This window comes from Bombina bombina, chromosome 2 (genome assembly GCF_027579735.1).
Source record: "Bombina bombina isolate aBomBom1 chromosome 2, aBomBom1.pri, whole genome shotgun sequence".
NCBI lineage: Eukaryota > Metazoa > Chordata > Amphibia > Anura > Bombinatoridae > Bombina > Bombina bombina.
In genome coordinates, this window is record NC_069500.1 from 1188735099 (window position 1) to 1188755767 (window position 20669).

Here is a 20669-nt window from a genome sequence, read left to right on the forward strand (position 1 = left end):
ACAAAGCCCCCCAAAATAAAAAAATGCCCTACCCTATTCTAAATTACAAAAGTTCAAAGCTCTTTTACCTTACCAGCCCTGAAAAGGGCCCTTTGCGGGGCATGCCCCAAGAAATTCAGCTCTTTTGCCTGTAAAAAAACACATACAATACCCCCCCCCAACATTACAACCCACCACCCACATACCCCTAATCTAACCCAAACCCCCCTTAAATAAACCTAACACTAAGCCCCTGAAGATCTTCCTACCTTATCTTCACCATACCAGGTTCACCGATCCGTCCTCGGAAGTCTTGATCCAAGCCTCGGAAGTGTTGATCCAAGCCCAAACGGGGGGCTGAAGAGTGACGTCCATCCTCGGGCTGAAGTCTGGATCCAAGCGGCGACTGAAGAAATCCATCCTCGGGCTGAAGTCGGAAGTCCATCATCTGGATGAAGTCTTCTATCAAGCCGCATCTTCAATCTTCTTTCTTCTGGAGCGGAGCGGAACCATCTTCTTCCAAGCCGACGCGGAACATCCTCTTCAACCGACGACTAGACGACGAATGACGGTTCCTTTAAATGACGTCATCCAAGATGGCGTCCCTCAAATTCCGATTGGCTGATAGGATTCTATCAGCCAATCGGAATTAAGGTAGGAATATTCTGATTGGCTGATGGAATCAGCCAATCAGAATCAAGTTCAATCCGATTGGCTGATTCAATCAGCCAATCAGATTGAGCTCGCATTCTATTGGCTGTTCTGATCAGCCAATAGAATGCGAGCTCAATCTGATTGGCTGATTGAATCAGCCAATCGGATTGAACTTGATTCTGATTGGCTGATTCCATCAGCCAATCATAATTTTCCTACCTTAATTCCGATTGGTTGATAGAATCTTGGATGACGTCCCTTAAAGGAACCGTCATTCATCGGGAAGTCGTCGTCGGAAGAAGATGGGTCCGTGGTGGAGGTCTTCAAGATGGAGCCGGTCCTCATCGGATGAAGATAGAAGATGCCGCTTGGAAGAAGATGGTTGCCGGTCCGGATCTACTCTTCTTCCCGGATAGGATGAAGACTTTGGACCCTCTTCTGGACTTCTTCAGCCATCGGATGATGGATGTCTAGCCCCCTCTTGGGTTGGATGAAGATATCGGAGCCAGGACGGATCGGTGTGATACCCGGTGAGGTGAAGACAAGGTAGGAAGATCTTCAGGGGCTTAGTGTTAGGTTTATTTAAGGGGGGTTTGGGTTAGATTAGGGGTATGTGGGTGGTGGGTTGTAATGTTGGGGGGGGTATTGTATGTTTTTTTTTTGCAGGCAAAAGAGCTGAATTTCTTGGGACATGCCCCGCAAAGGGCCCTGTTCAGGGCTGGTAAGGTAAAAGAGCTTTGAACTTTAGTAATTTAGAATAGGGTAGGGCATTTTTTTTATTTTGGGGGGCTTTGTTATTTTATTAGGGGGCTTAGAGTAGGTGTGATTAGTTTAAAATTGTTGTAATATTTTTCTTATGTTTGTAAATATTTTTTTATTTTTTGTAACTTAGTTCTTTTTTATTTTTTGTACTTTAGTTAGTTTATTTCATTGTAGTTATTTGTAGGTATTGTATTTAATTAATTTATTGATAGGTAGTGTTAGGTATAATTGTAGGTAATTGTAGGTATTTTATTTAATTAATTTATTGATAGTGTAGTGTTAGGTTTAATTGTAACTTAGGTTAGGATTTATTTTACAGGTAATTTTGTAATTATTTTAACTATTTTAGCTATTAAATAGTTCTTAACTATTTAATAGCTATTGTACCTGGTTAAAATAAATACAAAGTTACCTGTAAAATAAATATTAATCCTAAAATAGCTATAATATAATTATAATTTATATTGTAGCTATATTAGGGTTTATTTTACAGGTAAGTATTTAGCTTTAAATAGGAATAATTTATTTAATAAGAGTTAATTAATTTCATTAGATTTAAATTATATTTAACTTAGGGGGGTGTTAGTGTTAGGGTTAGACTTAGCTTTAGGGGTTAATACATTTATTAGAATAGCGGTGAGCTCCAGTCGGCAGATTAGGGGTTAATGTTTGAAGTTAGGTGTCGGCGATGTTAGGGAGGGCAGATTAGGGGTTAATACTATTTATTATAGGGTTAGTGAGGCAGATTAGGGGTTAATAACTTTATTATAATAGCGGTGCGGTCCGGTCGGCAGATTAGGGGTTAATAAGTGTAGGCAGGTGGAGGCGACGTTGAGGGGGGCAGGTTAGGGGTTAATAAATATAATATAGGGGTCGACGGTGTTAGGGGCAGCAGATTAGGGGTACATAGCTATAATGTAGCTGGCGGCGGCGTGCGGACGGCAGATTAGGTGTTAATAAGTGTAGGTAGCTGGCAGCGACGTTGTGGGGGGCAGATTAGGGGTTAATAAATATAATATAGGGGTCGGCGGTGTTAGGGGCAGCAGATTAGAGGTATATAAGTATAACGTAGGTGGCGGTCGGCAGATTAGGGGTTAAAAAAATTTAATCGAGTGTCGGCGATGTGGGGGGGCCTCGGTTTAGGGGTACATAGGTAGTTTATGGGTGTTAGTGTACTTTAGAGCACAGTAGTTAAGAGCTTTATAAACCGGCGTTAGCCCAGAAAGCTCTTAACTACTGACTTTTTTCTGCGGCTGGAGTTTTGTCGTTAGATTTCTAACGCTCACTTCAGCCACGACTCTAAATACCGGAGTTAGAAAGATCCCATTGAAAAGATAGGATACGCAATTGACGTAAGGGGATCTGCGGTATGGAAAAGTCGCGGCTGAAAAGTGAGCGTTATACCCTTTTTTGACTGACTCCAAATACCGGCGGTAGCCTAAAACCAGCGTTAGGAGCCTCTAACGCTGGTTTTCACGGCTACCGCCAAACTCCAAATCTAGGCCTTAGGAAATACGTAGAGAGCAAACTGTTCAGCATTAGGCGTTAAAGAGAATGCACTAAATATTTATATGTATCTATGCTGTATTTTACTTATTAACCCCTTAACAACAGCTGAGGTACCCTGGACGTTGCCTGCCCTTTTTAAGTTAAGGGGTTAATTAGCGGAATGCCTCCTGGAAAAAGGCATGCAGTAATAGGAGCAAGAAAAAAATAATATTTCTGTATATATGTGATGATTTTTGGACTGCTATATCTATTTATAGCGAGATATGAATATGAATTTACATATATATGTCTAGATATCTCGAGATCTATATGCGGATATCTCTTTGAAAATACAGCTGAGATATTGTTTAATATGCATAAGATTGTTATGTAAAATATTTTCATTATCTCCATAGTTAAACATATCTCATTCTCTATACATATAAATCCATGTTTCTCAATGAATGTATGTATGTCAATACATGAGCCCTTATAACTTTTGTGTGCAATATTTTTTTCAAATAATTTTTATTAGTGTTAATATGAGTGTAACTGTACTTCGTAATGTATTTTGGAAGTGTTTTGTGAAACTTTTATGTTGCGCAAAACTATTATCTACAGCTCTTTGAGTGCGTAAAGGATTGTTGCGTAAAAGGCAATTGAGTGCGAAAACGCAATTTTTAGACTTGTAATATCTGCGCAAGGGAAATTGATTACGAAAAGACCATATCATGCTCGGAAAACTCATAACGCGCGACTTGTAATCTTGCTTTATGGTTTCGGGTTACAACTTTTTTTTTAGTGCTATGGCTTTGTTTAGTGGTAAGTTTGCTACTAATGTTGTCATCTGGGGGAGAGAGAGAGAGAAAGAGAGAGAGAGAGAGAGAGAGAGAGAGAGAGAGAGAGAGAGAGAGAGAGAGAGAGAAACCCTGGAGAGAAGATGAAATGGAATTTATGCAGAGGAAGAAAGAAAATTTGAGAGTGGAATTATTTTAATAATTTAATATCAAGTATAACAAGGTTTATTTCACTATCATTGCCAAATAATAAAGGCTTCCATTTTTCTTAAGGTGCAAATTAAATTGAAATGCTGGGGGGGGTGGGGGGTTTAGAGTTGCAGGTTTATGCAGGTTTTGCAAGAAAACTCTGGATTTTAAAAGGAAGAAAATAGATGCATTTTTTAAGGTTAAATAAAAAGTAATTTTGACACACACCTCCAGATCTTGCAGGATTGTCACTGGTTAGGAGGTCTGCCCGCTATACCTACCACAGTTTCACCAATCAGGGCAAACATCTGAAGCTCTGCCCACCAACACTAATAAGCCATTTTTCACAAGCTCCCCTCACCTCTAAAATGTCCACAAACTACCCAGACACACCCACTGACCAACCAGACACACCCCTTGACCAACCAGATACACCCACAAACCAGCCCACTAAACAACCATAATCCCACCCCTCTCAACACAGTTCCACCCACAAAATGGTGACAGGCCCCTATCATATTCCTCAGTCCCTAATACCCAGCCACACATGTTGGGAGGTATATATATTCCACAAAAAAATCCATAACAAATGTGATCAAGGGATCTCTGATATCTGCTCTAAATGTCAGAGGCCAAACCAATGTCTACTTTATTTAATATTGTCATGTACCAAACTACAAACATTCTAGGGTAAACCCTAGCGTCCAGCATGTCACCATCACTATCAACCTCTCCTAAGTAACTCTTGACTACTAGCAAGAAAATTAATACAAAGGTTAACAACATTTACCAGCACATGATATGTTAAAGGGACACTAAAGCTAAGATTAAATAAAGCATTACATTTAAAAACACTTTTCAATTTACTTTTTTTTCCATTTTTAACTGTGTCCATTCTTTTTATATGTAAGCTCTGAGTTAATAGTGTATTCATATGAGTCTGTGATTGGCTATCACATGATACAGGGTGGAGGCATTAGAATAGAGAGTTATTATTGTTTTTGTTGATAAAGCATTTCTACTGTATTGAATGGTCCTAACTATAGAACAAAATGCTATCTTAGATGAAATAAACGAATGGGCAAATTCATGAAAAATGTGTCTTTAATTGTGACTTTACCACATACAACACTATAAGTGCTATACATTTTTAAAACTTCAGGACAAATAATGAAGGAGGGATTATACTATTCTATGTTAATTTGGATGCGGTACAATATGAGGAGTACATTGACTCCTGGTGAATTATCCACCAGTTTAGAAAGTACTGCAGTAAAAATGAGGCAATTGGTATTATGTAGAAGAACAGAGGGAAGATATAGGTTAAAGGCATATAAATATAGCATATAAATATATAGTTTATCTTTCATCACTGATATAGAGCATGCAATTATAAACAACTTTCTAATTTACTTCTATTATATTTTCTTCATTCTTTTGTTATCTTTTGTTGAAAAACAGGGATGTAAGCTCAGTAGCGTGCACATGTCTGAAGCACTATATGTTATACATTTGCAAGAGCACTAGGTGGCAGCACTATTTCCTGTCATGTAGTGTTACAGACACCTACCTAGGTATCTCTTCAACAAAGAATATCATGGGAACAAAGTGAATTTGATATTAGAAATAATTGGAACCTTTTATTAACCCCTTAACGACCGAGGACGTGCAGGGTACGTCCTCTAAAGGATGTCAGTTAACGACCAAGGACGTACCCTGCACGTCCTCAGTCTGGAAAGCAGCTGGAAGCGATCCTGCTCGCTTCCAGCTGCTTTCCGGTTATTGCAGTGATGCCTCGACATCGAGGCATCCTGCAATAACACTTTCTGGCCATCCGATGCAGAGAGAGCCACTCTGTGGCCCTCTCTGCACCGGACATCGATGGCCGGTATCGTTGGTGGGTGGGAGCCGACTTGGGAGGCGGGTGGGCGGCCATCGGTGAGCTCTGTAAGGTGGAGGGGGGCGGGATCGGGCGGAGCCTTCGGGGGCGTGCACGGGGGGTGGCGGGCGGGCGCGTGCATGGGGCGGGAGCGGGTGGGAACCGCTACACTACAGAAAAAAAGTTGCAAGTAAATTGTAAAAAAAATGAAAATAAACTTATTTTTTGGAAAGCATCTAAGGGATCTGGAAGGGGTGGGGGGTTGGTATTGGGGGGGGGGAGCTACACTACAGAAAAGGGACATTTTTTTAATAAAAGCAGCATATTTTTCACTAAAATGTGTACTGGCAGACAGCTGCCAGTACCCAAGATGGCGCACATTAAGTCAGAGGGGGAGGGTTAGAGAGCTGTTTGGTGGGGGATCAGTGAGTTTGGGGGCTGAGGGGGATCCTACACATAAGCATATGTAAATATGCTAAAAAAAATTGCACAAAAAAGGCAAAATTTTCCTTTTATTTTAGTACTGGCAAAGTTTCTGCCAGTACTTAAGATGGTGGGGACATTTGTGGGGTAGGGGAGGGAAGAGAGATGTTTGGGAGGGATCAGGGGGTCTGATGTTTCAGGTGGGAGGCTGATCTCTACACTAAAGCTAAAATTAACCCTGCAAGCTCCCTACAAGCTACCTAATTAACCCCTTCACTGCTAGCCATAATACAGTGAGTGCAGAATTATTAGGCAAATGAGTATTTTGACCACATCATCCTCTTTATGCATGTTGTCTTACTCCAAGCTGTATAGGCTTGAAAGCCTACTACCAATTAAGCATATTAGGTGATGTGCATCTCTGTAATGAGAAGGGGTGTGGTCTAATGACATCAACACCCCTCAGGTGTGTATAATTATTAGGCAACTTCCTTTCCTTTGGCAAAATGGGTCAAAAGAAGGACTTGACAGGCTCAGAAAAGTAAAAATATGGAGATATCTTGAAGAGGGATGCAGCACTCTTAAAATTGCAAAGCTTCTGAAGCGTGATCATCGAACAATCAAGCGTTTCATTCAAAATAGTCAACAGGGTCGCAAGAAGCGTGTGGAAAAACCAAGGCGCAAAAAAACTGCCCATGAACTGAGAAAAGTCAAGCGTGCAGCTGCCAAGATGCCACTTGCCACCAGTTTGGCCATATTTCAGAGCTACAACATCACTGGAGTGCCCAAAAGCACAAGGTGTGCAATACTCAGAGACATGGCCAAGGTAAGAAAGGCTGAAAGATGACCACCACTGAACAAGACACACAAGCTGAAACGTCAAGACTGGGCCAAGAAATATCTCAAGACTGATTTTTCTAAGGTTTTATGGACTAATGAAATGAGAGTGAGTATTGATGGGCCAGATGGATGGGCCCGTGGCTGGATTGGTAAAGGGCAGAGAGCTCCAGTCCGACTCAGACGCCAGCAAGGTGGAGGTGGAGTACTGGTTTGCTCTGGTATCATCAAAGATGAGCTTGTGGGGCCTTTTCGGGTTGAGGATGGAGTCAAGCTCAACTCCCAGTCCTACTGCCAGTTTCTGGAAGACACCTTCTTCAAGCAGTGGTACAGGAAGAAGTCTGCATCCTTCAAGAAAAACATGATTTTCATGCAGGACAATGCTCCATCACACGCGTCCAAGTACTCCACAGCGTGGCTGGCAAGAAAGGGTATAAAAGAAGAAAATCTAATGACATGCCTCCTTGTTCACCTGATCTGAACCCCATTGAGAACCTGTGGTCCATCATCAAATGTGAGATTTACAAGGAGGGATAACAGTACACCTCTCTGAACAGTGTCTGGGAGGCTGTGGTTGCTGCTGCACGCAATGTTTATGGTGAACAGATCAAAACACTGACAGAATCCATGGATTGCAGGCTTTTGAGTGTCCTTGCAAAGAAAGGTGGCTATATTGGTCACTGATTTGTTTTTCTTTTGTTTTTGAATGTCAGAAATGTATATTTGTGAATGTTGAGATGTTATATTGGTTCCACTGGTAAAAATAAATAATTGAAATGGGTATATATTTGTTTTTTGTTAAGTTGCCTAATAATTATGCACAGTAATAGTCACCTGCACACACAGATATCCCCCTAAAATAGCTATAACTAAAAACAAACTAAAAACTACTTCCAAAACTATTCAGCTTTGATATTAATGAGTTCTTTGGGTTCATTGAGAACATGGTTGTTGTTCAATAATAAAATTAATCCTCAAAAATACAACTTGCCTAATAATTCTGCACTCCCTGTACACGTGTGATGCGCAGCGCCATTTAGCAGCATTCTAATTACCAAAAAGCAACGCCAAAGTCATATATGTCTGCTATTTCTGAACAAAGGGGATCCCAGAGAAGCATTTACAACTATTTGTGCCATAATTGCACAAGCTGTTTGTAAATGATTTCAGTGAGAAACCTAAAATTGTGAAAAATGTAACGTTTTTTTTAATTTGATCGCATTTGGCGGTGAAATGGTGGCATGAAATATATCAAAATGGGCCTAGATCAATACTTGGGGTTATCTACTACACTACACTAAAGCTAAAAATACCCCAAAAAGCTCCTTCAATGCTCCCTAATTAACCCCTTCACTGCTCGGCATGATACACGTGTGGTGCACAGTGGCATTTAGCGGCCTTCTAATTACCAAAAAGCAATGCCAAAGCCATATATGTCTGCTATTTATGAACAAAGGGGATCCCAGAGAAGAATTTACAACCATTTATGCCATAATTGCACAAGCAGTTTGTAAATAATTTCAGTGAGAAACTGAAAGTTTGTGAAAAAAATTGTGAAAAAGTGAACGATTTTTTGTATTTGATCGCATTTGGCGGTGAAATGGTGGCATGAAATATACCAAAATGGGCCTAGATCAATACTTTGGGATGTCTTCTAAAAAAAAATATATACATGTCAAGGGATATTTAGGGATTCCTGAAAGATATCAGTGTCCCAATGTAACTAGCGCTAATTTTGAAAAAAAATGGTTTGAAAATAGCAAAGTGCTACTTGTATTTATGGCCCTATAAGTTACAAAAAAAGCAAAGAAGATGTAAACATTGGGTATTTCTAAACTCAGGACAAAATTTAGAAACTATTTAGCATGGGTGTTTTTTGGTGGTTGTAGATATGTAACAGATTTTGGGGTTCAAAGTTAGAAAAAGTGTGTTTATTTCCATTTTTCCTCATATTTTATAAATTATTTTATAGTAAATTATAAGATATGATGAAAATAATGGTATTTTTAGAAAGTCCATTTAATGGCGAGAAAAACAGTATATAATATGTGTGGGTACAGTAAATGAGCAAGAGGAAAATTACAGCTAAACACAAACACCGCAGAAATGTAAAAATAGCCTTGGTCCCAAACGGACAGAAAATGGAAAAGTGCTCTGGTCACTAAGGGGTTAAAATTGTATGCTCAGTCTGAATCACAAAAGAAAACATTTGGGTTTCATATCTCTTTAAGACTGGTTACATATGTAATGAGTGTAATTTTTATATAAAAAAGATATAAAAACAATAACTTAATGTGTATTTGTTTTAAAAGAAACATTAGTATAAGAATTACTACTGTTTTGTTCCTGACCTGAGACTTGGTAAGAGCAAAAAGAAGAAAAAAATGTTGACTACTGTAATTCTGAGAGGTTTTGTACAATAGTAAGAGGGAGGATCAAAGGTTGGGGGGGGGCAGTGCCCCTTCTGTCCCAACCCCTCTAGAAAGCCTGAGAGCCTATGGCTGTATTTGTTATTAATATAAGTGAATCTGAGATTCTAAATATTGTTATTTTTGTAATCTTGTGAGTTTGTATAAATTAAAAATATTTCTAGGAGAGTTAAACTTTTACTCTTTAAAATGCTATTTTGTTTATAATTGAAAATATATTATTAAACAACAAAATAATAATAATAATAATAATAATAATAATATTTATATACAATTTGATATGTGCTATAGGTGGCTTTGTAGTACTGTTGTGTATGTACTGACCTATAAGCTGTATTGCTTTTGTTACTAAATGAAATATATTTCCACTGCTGTAAATGGATTAGAATTTGTCAATATTATGGCTGCAAAGACCTGACCAGTTTATCTACTAGTAAGGAAAAGAGACGTCATCCCTTATTGTTAGCTCTAATATTATTATTATTATTATTATCAGGTATTTGTAGAGCGCCAACAGATTCCGTAATACCACTGACTGTGTGACTGTGTATATATATATTTTTTATTATTTATTTTTTATTTTGAAGAATTAAGATTTAAGTGAATTGGTGCAGGTCATTATGTATTTTTGTTTTTCTATTTTTAATCTACGTTTTTTATTACTCTTGTTTTTGTTATGGGCCATAATAGTCACAAAATGACATGCTCTAATCTGTTAGAGGAAGTAATTTGAATACTATCAACCCTAGACTACTGTATGTTTAACCCAGAAAGGGGTTAAACACACAGTAGAAATACCGATCACACAGTAGAAATACTCGCAGAGCACTGCTGGTCCTGAGAGGAAAATTCCACATGTGATTGGATCAGCGGCATTTTCCGCTCTGGACCACTTCTGAGAAAGATCACAATTTTTTTTAGCTAAATCACACGAAAAATTTAAAGTATATTGCAAAGTTATTTCCCTATGCGTAGCTAAATCATTTAAATAAAAATCTCGTTATTTATTTTCCCTTTAACCAGGGACATTTTAAGGTTTGGCCACACCTGGCTGCTGCCGGGGAGTCAGAGACATTTAGAGCCCACTGAGAGTAATCAGTCACTCACTGTTTTAGGTAAACTATGAGTTTTTCTGAAAGTGCACATCTGGTTTTGCAGTGCGCATGCTTCTTTCACTGCTGCTTACAGTAATACCCACAAACAGCAGCTTCTCCTCACATGTTTGGGCAGCCTCTCCCCCTCCTCTTCTCTCTCAGTCCTAGTTGTAAAGGAATCTCAGTGCGTCAGTCATTGTAATGCTGAGGCTCCACACTGCTCCGATAAACCAGCGCACCTTTTTTTTTTTACTTGAACTTCTCATTAACCCATTTACCACAGCACTGATTGGCACACAACTTGTTTATGCCTATCTCTCCTCACAGTTAACTCTGTCTCCCACCATTTTCAGTAAACCACTGAAACCCTCTTCAAGGGACCAGACACATTAGCTCATTACTTCCTAGTCACTCCCAACATAACATGTTTAATTCCACCGATCCTGCTCGGCCCATATAAATCATTACAAAGACTAACTGCTCCCTATTGCCTTGCTCACTGCATCCCACTAATTTAAAGGGACGCTCAAGTCAAAATAAACTTTTAGGATTCAGAAAGAGCAGCAGTTTTAAGACACTTTCCAATTTACTTCCATTATCAAATTTTGCTCAGTCTTTTTAGATTCACACTTTCTGGGGAACAAGACCCTACTGAGCATGTGCCCAAGCTCACAGGGTATACGTATACTAATCTGTGATTAGCTGATGTATGTCACATCATACAGGGGGCCAGAAAATGGAAGAAAAAATAAATTTGTCAAAAAAAAATCTACTGCTTATTTGCAATTCAGATTAGGTGTTATTGTATTGTCTTTTTATTATGTACTTGTTAATTATAGAATTCTACTGCATTTAGTGGTCCTTTAACTTTTAGTTGCCTTGTATATACATATATATAAATAGACTATGCTATTTATGTATATTTCTATTTATACAGATTAGTGAGTGTAATTTATAAATAAATGAATTATCATGCCTACCAATCCAAATATATAAAATGCTTTTAATAACTAGTTGTGAAATTACGGACAGCACCTGCATATACCTTAAAATTTATTTTGTTTGTACTTTTTAAAAATTTTGCCCACTGACTATATTAACAAACCCACAAAAGTCATTTATATTATTTTATATGTTATAATAAAATGCTATATATTTAAAAAAATAAATAGCTATCACAATTCTTTAGAAAAGTTTAAAAAAATTAATTATGTACAAAAATTCCAAAGACTTAAATGCTGAATTTTGTAGAAAAATCATTAGATAAACTTTTCTAAAAAATAGGCACCTACATATGTTAAACCCACAGATATAATCCTTTAGATGATCTTACCTTATGTTTTTTTTGTGCACAATCAAAATCAAACTTTCAGCAATGCACTACTAGGAGCTAAACTAGGAGCTAAATGGTGATTGGTGACAACACACAAATATATTCAGTTAGCTGCTCCCTGTAGTTCACTGCAGCTCTAGCAGACTTCTAAATAGCAGAGAGACATACAAGATCCAGTAAGGGGGCTTTAGAGTTGATGTGTGTGGTGTGGGGAGGGTGCATTTAGCACTGGGAGCAGATTCTTTACAAAGTACCCTGCCTTTAAAGGGACATGAAACCCAATATTAGTATTTCATAATCCAGAGAGAGCATGCTATTTTACACAACTTTTCATTTTCTTCTATTATCAGTTTTTTTCATTCTCTTGGTGTCTTTTGTTAAAAAAACAGGACATAAGCTCAGGAGCATGCACACGTCTGGAGCACTATTTGTTTTGCAAGAATGTTACCCATTTGCAAAGGCACTAGATGGCAGCCCTATTTCCTGCCATATAGTGCTGTAGACAACTACCTAGGTAGCTCTTCAACACAGAATAGCATGGGAACAAAGCAAATTTAATAATAAAAGTGCATTGAAAACTTTTTTTAAATTATTTGCTCGGTCTGAATCCCCCCAAAAAATGTTTGGCTTTCATATCCCTTTAAATATGTCTGCAGGTTTAGAAATTGTACCAACCCTTTAAGAGTTTGCAGCAGGACAATTCTGTACAAAGACTTTCTAGCAGCTGCAAAATCTAAGAGTATTCTGCTCAACCACTCCCATGCTGGGAGGGACTTCCTACCAACTCCATTTCGCCAGCTCCTTCTTTTGTTGGTAATTGTCCTCGCTGAAAGCTTTCTGCAACTCTACACAAACAAGAAGACATTATTTTACCTGTTTAAATTAATATCAGAGCCAAGAAAAAACTGTAAGTAGTTCAGTCCTGTTACTACAAAAAAAGTCAGTGAGTTTGCTGTAAATATTCTGTTCAGATATAAAAATGTGTTAAATATTTGTATGCAGAACATGCTATGTGTTTTTAAAATGTATCTACCTTGTGTGGTGTGTTGTATTGTGCTGTAGTATAGATTTAATTATAAAAGTGCAGAATTAAGTGTAGGCATTATAAGCAGAAAAGTCATATTTATCTATCAGCACAGCTCAAGAGAGATTAAGGGTGAGTTGTGTACAAAGGTTATAGAAGAACAAACAGAAATACTGTATCCACACACGTTTTAAAGACTATGGGGTATATTTATCAAAGTGTCAATCTCTGAGCATTCGCCGGCGTCAATATGCTCGCCAGACATCGCTGATGCGGATCTGCATACGATGCCTTTATTTATAAAAAAAACTGCCAAAAACACGCGCGTCAAGTACGGCGCGATGAGTATCGGACTGTTGTTAACTAACACTCATCGATGTTGCGATTATTCTGTTTTTTTCCCAACTTTATTTATACCATTTCATTACTGTCTATGAACAAGCACATTTCTCTAAAGCTAATCTTTTATTTTTCATCTGTTATGTACAAGAGATAAATTGATTTATACCTCAACAAACAATATCTTGTAGAATGCTATTTTTATATTAATTTGTTATACAAAAAAAATCTGTTATATGATACTTTCACATAAATTAATGTGTATTTGTATTTCTAGAAGTCATGATATTCTTTTATCTCATGTTTTTTTTTTTATAAATGATTATTAATGCTAGAATTTGTACATATATCTTTGCACATACTTGTGTATATATATATATATATATATATATATACAGTATATATATTTATATATATATATATATATGTATGTGTATATTATGTCATGCAAACATATTTACATGTCCCTAAATTCCTTTTTTTGTTCTAAACAATGTTGTCTTTCATATCTCTGTGTTTATTTATACCACTATATGCATATAGTGTAAATTTATTATTATTCTGAGCAGAAATAATTGCGAATATAACATGTAATCAGGGTATCATATGCATTTATTTGCAATCAATGGATATTTTAAGAACTGGGCCAGTTTTCTCTCTGTACCTGTGCAACCCCTCCTGATTGCAATCTAGTTTTAAAAACCACTCCCACACAGGTGTTACAAAATGGGCTGGCATATAAGATGACATTTCTTACTGAAAAAGAAATTCAAGAGAAGAAATACACTGAAAATAGCATGACAGTAAAGAGGTGATTTTAATTTCTGCTGTATCTGATTCATGACACTTTAATGTTAGGTGGGCTATCCCTTTGAGCTATCAATTTATGATTATATTGAATCAAACATCATTCAAATTTTAAAATCATTGTCTAAAATATTACACTGTGTGTCCTAATGTCAGCATCAATTCTTATCTTTAATACTAATGTCACATATACATACTTTCAAAGTATAATACACAATGTAACAAATGGCACTTACAAGTTCTGATGAGTGATCAATGACACAAGTATCGTGCAATTTGATTCGTTAGTGATAGTTTAAAATGTATATTTGAATCAGATTGACTGATGTCATAAATCATGTGATTATGCATATTCCAATCAAAAGTGGTTGAAAAATTGACTAGTGTGTGGATTGTTTAGGAGTTTGCATCATAAAAAAAGTGTTGCGTCAAATTTGGTGTGAAGTGGAGAGTGGAACTTGTATTATATTCCTTAAACATGATGCAAATAGATTTATCAAAACAATAAAAAGGAAGTTAGCTATATTATGTTGTGTATTTATTTCATTTGTATCTCTATATCTATTAGTGCAAAAAGTTTGGGGCAAAACTTTGCACCAAATTTGGAGAAAAAATATTGTACCCTTGCTTTGTAATGAGAGACAAAGATGTAACATAATACATAAGTAGTAATGTATATTTCATTTCTATCCCTATATCTACTAGTGCACCAAATGTGGAGCAATAATATTGTTTGATTTAGAAAGGGTATACAATTTTAATAGAGTTTCTAATTTACAATTATGTAATACACTTCATTCTCTTGCAGCATCGAACATAAGCTTTCTGTGTTTTCAGACTCCCATTGTTTTCTATTGCATCTGCAGCCTCAAGGGTGGCGGTTTGAAAACTAGGTACGCTGCGTTGGAATGGAAGCGAGCGTACCTGTTAAATGTTTGATAAATTGGGAAAAGGGTCAAAAAGAGTTGAATCTGAATTCAAAACATCTGTAATGACGCAAGCATCGATCTGCGTCGGATTGAGATCGCGGGAGCGTATATTTCATCACACATTTCAACATTTGAAGATCTTGACGCTTTGTTAACTACGGCGGATCAATCTCGCGTCAAATACAACGTAGGATTCCAGCGTATTATCAGTTGACGCTTTGATAAATATCCCCCTATTGCTTTATTATGAAGTTGGGATTGAAATATTAATTTGAATCAGTCTAATTATTTATATGAAATTATTTGTCATTAAAGCTGAATTACCAGAGAATGTTCAGCATGGCCGACATCTCTTTAGAATGCTTGATACTTTCAATGGATGTTGCGACCGCGCTAGACATTGCTCATATTACAAATTGTTGAAAACCAAAATAGCGCTAGAAGAATTAGTGCAACTAGAGACCTGAAGTAAAATGTTAGAGCTAGAATAAAAGTTTCACAAAACACATGTAAAACATATTAAAGGGACATGAAACCCCAAATTTTTCTTTCATGATTCAGATAGATAATATAATTTTAAACAACATTCCAATTTACTTCTATTATCTAATTTGCTTCATTCTTTAGATATAAACAGTTCAAATGTGGGCGAATATATACTGAAAGAACTACGGTTGACAGAAAAAAACACTTTATGTTGTATCATTGGTAATGCAGGTTTTCAACAAATGTATCACCTGTCAGCTTTGCTGTTCCAATATCTTTGAAGAAACTTAGTCTCACATCTAGTTCATATAAAGTAAAACATAGCTTTTATTTAAAAACTTTAAGTAAAATGTACAGACCTGGATTTTTCTTGTTAAATTACCATGTACAGTGATAAATACCTCCGACCCTGTGTGGTGCGTCACTAGACGCGTTTCGACATAGCTTTATCGATAGTGACTGACACGATGACCTAAACTGCCAACTTTTAAATACCACTCCGATCATGTGACCTCCAGTCAGAAGACGGAAGTCTTGTTTCAGCGATAACATACCCAATTACGAAAAAAGAAAAATGCAAGGATTGATCAGCAGTTGCTAGGTAGAATTTCTGTCAATACACTTAAATACATTTACATTTAGTTTCCACCGAAACTTTGTTCCAATTGCCTAAGTACACTACCAAATGTTAGTTTTTTACGTGTATAACTAAATTGTATAGAGAGCAATCTTAAAAAGAGAGAATATATATTCTCCTTGCTGAATTACCTAATGTGTAAAATTTTCGTTATTTAAAAGCTAAAAAATGTTCTGAAATTATGAGGCGAATGAACCAAAAATGGACATAAAGAGGGCAATACTATATACGTATGTCTTTGCTGACAGCAAAACAGACCTCTAAAAAGCTTATAATGATGTCATATCAGGTTCCCAGATTACTACTTTATTTCTGTTTGTTATTTAATGGTTATTATTATATGACCTCCTATTCATTATCATCCTAAAAAGAGGTCCACATCCCATCTTGCATTTATTCCATTTGGTTATTTTGTTTGTAAAAAGAATATCCATTTGGTCTCCCTAAATAATAGATCTTTAAATCTATTACCTCCTCTGGGAGAACTGTGAATATAATCTATTGCTTGTATCTGAAATGCTTTAATAGGGTTGGGGTGAGTACAAAAATGTTTAGCTACTCTTGTCTTAGGTGGATTTGGCTGTATGTCATTGAGATGTTCCCTAGCTCTGTCTTTCAACATACGACTAGAGCATCCTACATACTGTTTATTACAAATGGAACATGTAATAAGATATACTATATATTTTGATGTACTGTCCAAACGATATCTAATTCTATATTCCTTATTTGAACTTGAAGAACTGAACAGTTCCCCTGCCTTAATATGTGTACACGTTAAGCATGGATGATGTCCACATTTAAAACATCCTTTTTTAGATAGCCAATGTTCCTTTGTTTGTTTCTTAGTGTTCCCTGTATAAACATATTGAATTACTCTATCCCCTACTGTGGGTGATCTCCTGGCTATATATCTGCAACCTTCAGACACAATTTTATTTAGTGTAGAATCTGTTTTTAGTATATTTAAATTGTTTTTTACTATATTTGTTATTTTTTTTAACTATTTACTGTATGCTGTGACGAAATGTATACTCTTTTTTTTTTGTTGTGTTTCTGATTCTTTTGATATTTACTCCTTTTTTTGTCTTTATTAGTAGTTTCCTATTAATTCCTCTTATTTCATTTTGAGTTTGTTTCAAGTTGTCTACATTGTAAACCATATCTACCAGTCTTTTTATCAGTTGATCTGAATGTCTCTCATAGGCTTCTAGTGTGGAACAGTTCCTCCTGATATGTATAAATTGACCTTTGGGGATCCCTACTTTTACATGTGTTGGATGACAAGAGTCTGAATGTAATATAGTGTTACCTGTTATTTCTTTTCTATATAATTCTGTAGTTATTTTTCCTTGAGTTTGATCGCCTATCAGACTTATATCTAGGTACTTAATTGTTTTATTGTGATATTCCCAAGTAAATCTAAGATTAAAGTCATTGTTGTTTAGATAAGAGATAAAATCTTGTGCTGCTTCCCTTTCTCCTTTCCATATAACTAGTAAGTCATCGATGTATCTAGTATACATGACAATGTATTCTGTAAATGGATTTCTTGTAGAAAAAATGTATTGTGACTCAAACCACCCTAGAAAAATATTTGCGTATGATGGGGCAAATTTTGCCCCCATCGCAGTACCACATTTTTGCAAGAAATATACTCCATCAAATTGGAAAACATTATTGGTTAATAAGAAACTGAGCACCTCTACAGTGTAATCTATTAGTGCATCTGGGTATATACTGTAAATACCCAAGATGTACCGTACTGCTTTGAGATCCAAAACATGTGGGATACATGAGTATAAGGAACTGACATCTACAGTGAGCCATGCTTGCTCCTTATCCCATTTCTCATTTTTTACCTTATTCAATAAATGAGTTGTGTCTCTCAGAAAACCAGGTAATTGAATAACACAAGGCTGTAGTAGATTATCAACCCATTCCCCTATATGTTCTATCAATGAACCCACCCCAGAGACTATTGGCCTACCGGGAGGGTTAAGGGGATCTTTATGTATTTTTGGTACAAGCCTAAAATTGGGTACTGTGAAGTGCTCTTGTAATAAGTATTCCTCTAGTTCCCCATATAAAATACCCAAATGTTTGCCTTCATCTATTAAATGAATTAACCCTTGTTTTATTTTGTCTGTCGGATCATATTTCAATTCTTTATATGTAGTCTTATCTCTTAATTGCCTCTGGGTCTCTAGATAATAGTCATGTTTGTTCTGTACTATTATTGAGCCCCCCTTATCTGCCTGGGTAATTGTTATCTCTTTATTGGATTTTAATTTTTCCAATGCCAACCTCTCTTTGTTTGTTGTTATTCTTCTCATAACTAATTCCTTTTTGTACAGAGTTTTCTTTAAGATCAATTAGATCCTTGTAAATCTTCTCCTGGAACAACTCTATAGTTCTGTCTCTGCGGTGGAAACTAAATGTAAATGTTATTCTGCCTAGCAACTGCTGATCAATCTTTGCATTCTTCTTTTTTGTAATTGGGTATGCTATCACCAAAATGAGACTTCTGTCTTCTGACTGGAGGTCACGTGATCGGAGTGGTATTTAAAAGTTGGCGGTTTAGGTCATAGTATCAGTTACTATCGATAAAGCTACGTCAAAACGCGTCTAGTGACGGACCACACAGGGTCGGAGGTATTTATCACTGTACATGGTACTTTAACAAGAAAAATCCAGGTCTGTACATTTTACTTAAAGTTTTTAAATAAAAGCTATGTTTTACTTTATATGAACTGGATGTGAGACTAAGTTTCTTCAAAGATATTGGCACAGCAAAGCTGATAGGTGATACATTTGTTGAAAACCTGCATTACCAATGATACAACACAAAGTGTTTTTTCTGTCAACCGTAGTTCTTTCAGTATATATTCGCCCACATTTGAACTGTTTGTTTAATAGATGACACACCCCTGCAGAAATTAGGTAGCAGATAGTGCTGTGTTGTCTCAATCTGTTCTAATTTTTAACGGTTAAGCACGGACGGAGTGTATGATACAGCTGCAACAGAGATTACCTGGACATTGTCATTATTTAGATATCCTTTGTTTAAGAAATAGCAATGCACATGTGTGCGCCAATCACACAAGGCATATATGTGCAGCCACCAATCAGGAGCTACTGATCATATCTAGATATGCTTTTAAACAAAGGATATCAAGAAAATGAAGCAAGATAAAATAAGTAAATTAAAAAGTTGTTTAAAATTGCATGTTCTTCCTAAATCATGAAAGAAAAAATGTAGGTTTCATGTCCCTTTAAAATAAAGTATTACACTCATATTTAAACATATATATATGTGTGTAGTTTGTATTTATGTGTCTATATGTGTAAATATGTATGTGCACACATATATAGACATACAGTATTATGCACTATAATTTTAAACAAATTTAATACGTTTTTTTAATAGAAATATTTAAAATACTATCAGCTAGATTACAAGTTTTGCGTTGCAGCTTGTAATGCTGAAAATATGACATTTTCAGCATTAAAACAGCACCGCCGCTATTACGAGTCTTGTCGGTATAGCTGTACCACACACCTTTTAGCCTGTACTGCAACGTCAGTCCTGCAATTACGAGTTTTGCGGTGAGGCTAAAAAGTGAGCGTTACAGCCTAAAACCACAAGATCCGTAACGCCATCTAAAGTCAGTAGTTATGAGTTTAACGTTACAAAGCTGTAGCATAAAACTCATAAATAAACTGCTACAAAGTATACTAACACCCATAAACTACCTATTAACCCCTAAACCGAGGCCCTCCCGCATCGCAAACACTATAATAAATGTATTAACCCCTAATCTGCCGCTCCCGATATCCCTGCCACTAATTTTTTTTATTAACCCCTATTCCAGCGCTCCCCGACATTGTCACCACTATACTAAAGTTATTAACCCCTAAACTGCTGCCCACCCACATCAAAAACACTATTTTAACCCCTAATCTGCCATCCGCCTACACCTCTGCTATTATAAACCTATTAACCCCTAAACCGCAAGCCCCCCACAACGAAATATACTAAAATAAACCCCAAAACTGAAAGCCCCCACAACAAAATAAACTAATTTAAACTAGTAACCCCTAAACCTAACAACCCCCTAACTTTATATTAAAATTACAATTTCCCTATCTTAAATTAAATTCAAACTTACCTGTCAAATTAAAAAAAAATATTTTAAACTAACAATTAAACTATTATAATTATTAAACTAAAATTAAACTAACTACCAATTAAATAAAATTAAACTACCAATAAAAAATCCTAACACTACTCTAAAAATTACAAAAAGTATCTACCTACAAAAAATAACAACAAACTAAATTACAAAAAAAAACCCCACTAAATTATGAAAAATAACAAATTATCAAAAAAAAAAAAGAATTACACCTTATCTAATAGCCCTATCAAAATAAAAAAGCCCACCCAAAATAAAGAAAACCCTAGCCTACAATAAAACATCAATGGCCCTTAAAAGCGCCTTTTGTGGGGCATTGCCCCTAAGGTTTCAGCTCTTTTACCTGTAAAAAAAATACAAACATCCCCCAACAGTAAAACCAATCAC

The 20669-nt window shown here is 36.3% G+C and overlaps 1 protein-coding gene across 1 annotated transcript in view; it reads left to right on the top strand.

Moving 5' to 3' along the window:
- The first annotated feature begins 12659 nt into the window (after positions 1-12659).
- Positions 12660-20669, top strand: part of TLR3 (toll like receptor 3) — a 76795-nt gene continuing 68785 nt past the window's right edge. Inside the window, 1 exon segment of the mRNA XM_053703893.1 lies at positions 12660-12771. The gene's annotated coding sequence lies outside the window, so the exon portion shown is untranslated.